Source organism: Diabrotica undecimpunctata, chromosome 1 (genome assembly GCF_040954645.1).
Source record: "Diabrotica undecimpunctata isolate CICGRU chromosome 1, icDiaUnde3, whole genome shotgun sequence".
NCBI classification, from domain to species: domain Eukaryota; kingdom Metazoa; phylum Arthropoda; class Insecta; order Coleoptera; family Chrysomelidae; genus Diabrotica; species Diabrotica undecimpunctata.
Genome location: NC_092803.1, coordinates 157,347,524 through 157,355,692, shown reverse-complemented (window position 1 = coordinate 157,355,692; position 8,169 = coordinate 157,347,524). Strand labels below are relative to the sequence as shown.

The window sequence follows — 8,169 nt, the reverse complement described above, 5'->3', positions numbered from 1 at the left end:
ATGGACCCATCAGAATTGAAAAGGCCACAAAATTGACCTAGTTGGCCCCTAGACCAGATAGTATCTTGAGTTTTTTCGGTTGTTTCCATATTTTATACCGTAATTTCCAACAAAAAAAGTTTACTATAATGATTGGATACGAGATGATTGTTTTTAATTGTATATTTTAGCGTTGTTTGCGTATACGTCACCCCGGTAGATAAAACAAATATTTGTATACTTTTTAAGTGACAATACTAAATATATACAAAATCAAAATTGGTTTTTATGGCAGCCTTGATAAGAAAATATGTAGTCGGATGTTATGAGTTTAAAAATTTCCCATATTAACGACTATGTACATCAGTATCCTTATTGTGGTCATATTCTACGAAGAAAGTCTGAGTGGTTACTTTTATTACAAGTACAGTCGACTCGCGGTTATCTGAAGTAATTGAGATCGTGACTACCTCAGATACGGAAAAACTGGGTTAACACCAAGATTGGTTGTACAGATAGAAAAACACGTAAATGACGATAACTGTGGTTATTTTAATAACTTAAAACAATACAGTATTGTAGATAAAAACATTTACCTTATTAAAACCGCTATTTAAAAAAGTCTTTGATTGATTTTTGCGTAAGCTTCATTCATCTTTTTGAAGAGGCGATGTTGCACCAACGTTGAAAATGAAGGACGCCTACTGACGTCGATTCTTTTTGCTGATTAACCTTTCCGTGACCGTGCGGGGTATTTTAGGTACCCCAAATGCGGTTTTGTTATTATAACTTTTTAAAATATTTTTATTTGTTTTTGTTCCTCCAGGTAATCTTAGAAAATACATTACTAAATCCTTTTTTTATAAAAATTATTAGATTTAATTTCAATTTTCTATTAAAATTGAAATTAACTACTTGGGGTACCTCCGTTACCCCGCACGGCCTGCTATGTATTGGAATCATATACGTATATTCCTGTCTTCAGCTAGTTAAATATAAAAACAATATTCTATTTTTAGATTACTGTTAGTCTTTACTTTGCTTTGCTTCACGTATGTGTGATTTCGGAGAAAATGGCGCGACGTAAATATTATACTGAAGTGGAATTACGTAGAATTTTAGAAGAAAGTGACATTAGTGACGATGAATACGAGCTTGGTGATAGTGAATCAGAAAGTACGGACAATGTCGAAGAACAAGAAATAGTTCTAGATGAAAGTACCGTCCTTGAAAACGAAAGCGAAAAATCTTCTTTTAAGCCAGTTGCCGAAATACTAAAATCGAAATCTGGATATGAATGGAAAACACAACCACCTGCACCTACAAGGCGCAGGGCTTATAATATAGTAAATTGTCGTGAAGGTTTACAAAATAATAGGTGAGTATACATTTTGAAAATAAACAAACGTTTTGATAAATTCGCAATTTGTTTTAGCATAGTTCAATAAAAGAAGCATTCCAATGCTATATAAATGAGAATATGCTAGGTGACATATGCACGCACACAAATCGACACGGAGAAGTATATACTGAAAAATTTAATGAAAATCATCCTGCTGATCAAACGGTTTGGAAAAATGTTACAATTACTGAATTATACGCTTTCATTGCAGTACTTATAGAATATAGAATCACGAAAGAAAACTTCACCTGGCGGAAATGTGGGCCGAAAATGAACTATTCAAACAACCATTTTTAACTGCTGTAATGTCTCGAAATATATTCAAGATGATCTATAGACACATAAGATTTGATGACCTATCCACAAGAATAAATAGAATAATAGAAACAAAAGATAAACTATAAGCAATTCGCAATACATGTGATCAATTTGTAAAAATTGCATTGATAAGTATTCACCTGGTGAAAATATCACAGTCGATGAGAGGTTAGCTACATTCAGAGGAAAATGTCCATTTAGAGTTTATATAAAAAGTAAACCTGGTCGATATGGAATAAAAATTTGGGTTTGTTCGGACTCTGATACTGCTTATATTTTAAACAGTCAGATATATACTGGAATGATAGAAAAACAACGAGAAGTGAATCAAGGTTTTAGGGTAGTTTTTTTTTACCTGGATTCCCCTAGCTGAAGAACTGCTAAGACATCAACTTACAATTACGGGAACTCTAAGGGCTAACAAAAAAGAGATTCCTGCCTAATTTGCTTCGAATTCTGCGCACGAAGAACGTTCCTCTATTTTTGGATTTTCTAATGATTTCACATTAGTGTCCTATGTACCTACAAAAAAGAAAGCAGTTATTCTTTTATCGACACAGTTTCACAGCAGCGAAATATCCTCTGATGAAAAAGCAAAACGTAAGCCTGAAATTATTTGACACTATAATAAAACCAAAGGGTCCGTTGACCCATGTGTTCGTTCAAATGGGAGATGGCCATTTAAGTTTTTTTGATGGAAATTTTTGATATGGCTGCACTCATTGCCTATATTATATTCACTAAAAAGTTTCCTGATTGGACAAGTACTGACCCAAGTAGGCGAAGGATTTTTTTTACAAAACTTGGCACAAGAACTTGCACTCCCAATAAGCTGGAACAGAATAGCAATAATTTTCACAAAACTGTAAAAACCGCAATAGATGTATTTCTTTCTAACAGTAATGCCACAGTATCAGAAAACCCTGCTAGAGGAACTCAACATTATACAAATCGAAGATGGAGCTTTTGTGCTAGATCACGGGATAAAAAGACTAAAATATCATGTAGTATGTTCAGAAAGCCCATTTGCAACATACATTGAGAAGAAAGTAAAAAATTTGTATGCCATGACAGTAAAAATAATGAATTTAAAGATTTTAGTTAAAGTTAAAAATAAAAACAATGCATATTTTTTTAATAATAAAAACGAATTATTTTAGTTACTAGTGCTTCATTGTATAACTTCCCAAACAATAATGTATAATTTAAAATAAATATTAAATTATTTTAGTGGGGTACCATAGTTACCCCACACGGCCTGAAGCGCAAGTTTTTGTAGCACGGTTCCGGAAAGGTTAATGTATGCGAGAGCTGCTTCAAGGGCTTTTAATCCATCGGAATGAGAAATCTTTTGAGTTATCTCATATGAATTTTAGATCGGCAATTGCGTCATCTGTCAGTTCCATTTCTTCATCCCCATTCATCCAATCGATAATTGCACATAATAAAATTGATACGATACAGGGAAGAAAGGCATGGCTTCTGTACAAGAATCAGAGGCAACATTGTGAAGAGCTCTACATTTTTATAAGAAAAAAGTAGAGCTAGTAGATTAATATTAACAAACATCCTTGCGCAAAAGTATAACACATCACTTTGTAAGGTGGATGGTTATCTAAATGTAGTTTATACACTGCTACAAGTACATCTCAAGAATACTGTTATTACATGCAAGATGAACCATATAGATATCTTAATTTAACCAGTAGATGCTTGTATTCAATTTGATTTCATGTAATCTGCTTGTAATATAATTTGTTTATTTCACAAATAAAATTTTGAAATAGTCTTCCGATTTAAAAGTTAAAGTTAAAAGAAAAAAAGGTGACATTTTATGTGAAAATTAAAAAAAACAACAACAAAATAGTTTTTATGGTATTTGTATATTAACGCCATCATCTATTAAAAAAATAATCAATGTAGGATCATTTCATTGATCTGATTCTACTAATGCCTTAATTGTTGTTTAAAATGGACAGCTTAACAAGTTCGGATTAATTTTAAATAAAAAAACGATGTTGATGTACTTTTCAAAGTCTATATGTAACTGATGATAATCTACCATGATGGATAACTTTTAGGGTAAGATTGATGTAAAAGAATGTATTATTATTAGTATTTAAATTAAATCAATTTGTACGCATACTTAACGTTTTTATTGAGACATGCTTAATATTCTATATTTTATAAAATATCATGGACAAAACAAGTTTTCAAATACAAATTTGCAGATGATAAGGATACATTTTGTTTTAATAACAGTTTAAGAATTTAACAACAACTTCACTAAACGGTTTTAAGTAAACATGTTACTGATTTAACACTTACAAAGAAAAATACCGACTCATGTTCTTCGATGTTTGGCGTAGACTTGCAGCTGCTGCCCTACTATTGTATACCTGTTGACGTGGGTCTTTGCATACTTACATGTATGATTTTTAACCGGAAATGACATCAAAACCAGAACTAAACATTCGAGCACAACTTTTCAATACGCGTCGATTGATATCACATGTACTATTTCTGAGGCTATAATGTGGCACTTCAGGTAATAACTTTTTAGTTAAAAGTGATATAGAAACTGATAGTATATATTTGTTATCATCTTGACAAGGTGCGTCGAATAATATATTACTATTTCAGCTACCTTAAAACAGAAATTCCGGTTTCAACCCTGAACCGGACGTTCGAGGTCAAATTTATCAACTTTTGTAAAATCTTTGAATTATACCTTCTCATTCGACACCTCATTTGTCATTATATCTGTTCTAATAACGGAGTAGTTCTGTTTACGGACAGACAGACAGACATGTATAATTCAAGGTTTTCACATTTTAATGTGATAAAATGGGTAAAAACACATACCACACGTTGTTTTCTTTTAGTAGTGCCTATCAGTTCTGGATGTTGGTGATCACCATGGCTATATTTAGTCATTTTATCCGTTTGTTTGCCGCAGAGCGGAAGAGGTCAGTGGTAGTTATGTTTACCATTTACGTGCAGCCATGAAATACGGCTTCCTGCTCCAGTGTTGCCATTTACCTTTACTTGGATAGTTAATTGAGCAAGGTCATAACGTTTTTGAGTTTTGATTTTCATCTACATTTCACATTGCTTTCCTATTTTTTGCAGGACTTCCTCATTGGAGATAAGTATAATACTCGACTTTTTCGATCGCCTGTTGCTTAATAATTAGTTAACCGTTTAAGATTAGATGTTTACTAGTAATAATGTTTACTTTTTTTTTCTGTAGGTCATTTTCTCCTTCTTTAAGTGCCATATCCGTTACGAAGATTGCCAATCCTCATAGTCACTCTTACTTTCGAAGTAACTGGTCTAAAAAATTGTTTTGAGCTGCAACTATGCCATTCTCTCATAGTCTTTAGTCAAGATATTCATTTTCTTCGAACATTCAAGCTGCCGCAAGATGTATTTTCCTCAATGCATTATGTTTACCAGCGATTGTAGTTTTCTTTCTTTTCCTTTCGACTGTTTTTGCGTCGTTATTTTTAATATTTTAACATGCAATACATAATCCACTCATGAGATCTTCAGACTCATTCTATATTGTGTCCACGTCTCAAAGGAATTTTCTCCTTATCGCCTCTCGATTAAGTATCTACGATGTGACTCCATAGTACAGTACAAGTACCTAACATTTAGTAAATCGTATTTTTAGAGCTAATGTCAGATCTTTGTAATAACGAACCTTTTTCATTTTTATAAAGTTGGCACGTATTTTTCCAATTTCAACTTTTATTTTTAAGTAGGTATATTGTTTTTTTTTTCTGTTACTACTGTTCACAAGTACGTATAAGTACTTCTTTACTCTTTCGATATGCTGGCTTCCCCCCAGTAGGGTTTCGTTAAGGTTGTTCGTACTAATTTTCATGAAATTGGTTTTTCAACGTTGATACGGAGGGCATATTTTTCACTGCACTAATATTTTTATTTATTGAGGTCTCTATCTATTACTGACTTTAGTTATGCGATTTCTCCAGTCTAGATTATCTAAAATCATTGTGGCGTCATCTGCATAGCTGATGTTCTTCAACCATTACCGTTTATGTATATACTGTACAGAGTTTTCCTAAAGACAAATTCTATTTTGATTTTGGTCGTTTAATTGTAATAAATGTTTCTCATAATTTTCAGGTCATTGTCATCTATTCTAGTGTCTCTCATTAAAGTTCTAGATTTGTCACGTTTTACTTTGTCAAATGCTTTTGCATTCCTGTATCTCTGGCGAAAAGGACTTCTGGTATTCCCAGAGCGTTACAGAATACGAATTGTGTTCTTGTTACTTGTTCCTTTTGTAATTTATTTTCCAGATTGTAAATGAAGATCCAGTTTCGTATTTGGTGTTGATTGTATCGCCAATGACATGTCATACATCGCGAAAACTTTTTTTGACATATTTCGTCCAAATTCAATCTTCTGTTGTATTTCTAAATCTAAGTTTTCCTGTTTATATGTTAGATGTTTAGTTTTCTTATGTTTGTATAAACCTGCAGCTTCCTTGATCATTATGTGAAGGTTAAATAAATTATGTTTTTGTTGTAGTGATTCGGTCTCTGCACAATTGTTGCTTAACTTATTATCTTTGGCTATTCTGATGGGTCCTTTTATTGATGATAATTGATTTTGTTGTATTAATTATTAATTTTACTCCTAAAATTTTGTCGGTCTTCCATCGTGCTCAGAATCTCCTCAGTCATCCACTTCTTTAGCTTTTTTGAGATACTTTTTTTACTTTCAGTTTTGTTTACTAAATCGCTTAGTCAATACTTTAGTTATCGACTTATGAAAATGACATATCTTGTCGATCTGTTCCTTCCAAAATCGTTGTTGTTCTTTGCTTATGGAGATTATAGTTCTTCAGCTATTATTTGTGTGAAGATTTTTATTATTGTTTACAATAGTAATATTCCTCTATAATTAGCTAGATTTTTTCTGTCGACTTTTTGAGATATTAATGTAGTAATGCTTGCAACTCTGGAGGTACTTCCTCTTCCTGAATTATGTTCCTCTAGTTTCCGAGCATATCGTTGGCTGCAGTTAGTGATCTACTGCTATACGATCTTGATTTTAACTATTACAAAGATCAAGTTCTAGGGTGGTATTTTAAATGTATTATAAGATGTTAGTGATTCTCCTGAAAACTGCAAACTGTGTAGTATGTAGCATATATAGATACTACCCGCAGTTCGATACCAACAATCCAAATGGGTTTTGGGATGGTTTCGTATATCAATGTTTTACTTTCTATTAATAGTTTTGATTTTCAACGTACTACCCATTACAGCTTGCATATATAGATATCAAATTGGTTTCTTTTGGTGAATACAAATAACTAGTTTCTCCAGGTTAATCTGCGATCAAGATACATACCATACAGGATTGTATATCTTCATTCTGCAGCAGACACTGTCCAATTAAAGATACAGATGGAAAGATTTTTGTACGAATAGTAAAAGCTTGAAAGTTGAAATATCTTGATTTCATTTATTCGTAGTATCCATTTTTTAACTAATTATAAATATTGAAATTTGCCTGAACTTTTTATGCTGCACCAGCAGTTCTTTAAAAATTTTCACGATAATAATATCGTATCCTGGACCATTTTTAAGATTAAATTTGGTGTGGTTTATATTATACATTGTTATTATTACTTTCATGTGTTTCCTGTAATGGACAATTTGTCTTAAGTAGGTACATTATGTCCGGATGGTGGATATTTCCTAGTTTGCCTCTTAGTCCTTCTATGATATGGGATCTTCTTTCCACCCTTTTTACGCCTAAATATAATAACCATGGTCCAATGGTATGCCTTGTCATTGGAGATCATTCTGGAAATTATTGCACTATGAGTTATGGTATCTTAACAGTATTAACGGTATTTTTTTTGGTTTAGCGTTACTTTTCATTTATTGCACCAGCTCCACCAATAAGAGTGCATCTTAGCTTAATCGAATACAAAGCACTCCTTCGCAGTGCGGAAAGGTCATGTGGATCAGCATACAGAAGTATATTGTCCGGTAAGATCGCTTTATGGGACTTAAAGTTATATGGGACTGCTAAGTGGAGAGTGAAGTGTGTCGAGAGTTTGTCAGTGACTTTGACTCAAACTATCAGATATATAAAGATATATAAAGTTGATAAAAAATTTGTAAGAAATGAGATGCATACGAGAAAGTAATACTATACACTACAATATTTCCATCGTTAGCAAGTGATCAGCAAAATGCAAAATCATTTTTCAAACAATTCTATTAAACAAAAAAATTATATGTGCAATTATTGGGACCTCTGCATTTTGTACTCTATTAGAAAATTAAGTTAGTCTCAATAAAAAACGTATTATCTTCCTATATATTTCTAAATCTTCACTTATGAAGTAACACACAGGGTTTTACAAGTATTCTGTCCTAGATTTTAGTTGAGATTTCGCCTTATTTACACAAAAGTAC

General features: G+C 32.4%; 1 non-coding gene across 1 annotated transcript; it reads left to right on the top strand.

Moving 5' to 3' along the window:
- The first annotated feature begins 3,123 nt into the window (after window positions 1–3,123).
- On the top strand, window positions 3,124–3,226 carry LOC140432959 (U6 spliceosomal RNA). Its single transcript, XR_011949863.1, has one exon. It is a non-coding gene; the product is annotated as a U6 spliceosomal RNA (small nuclear RNA).
- The last annotated feature ends 4,943 nt before the right edge of the window (window positions 3,227–8,169 follow it).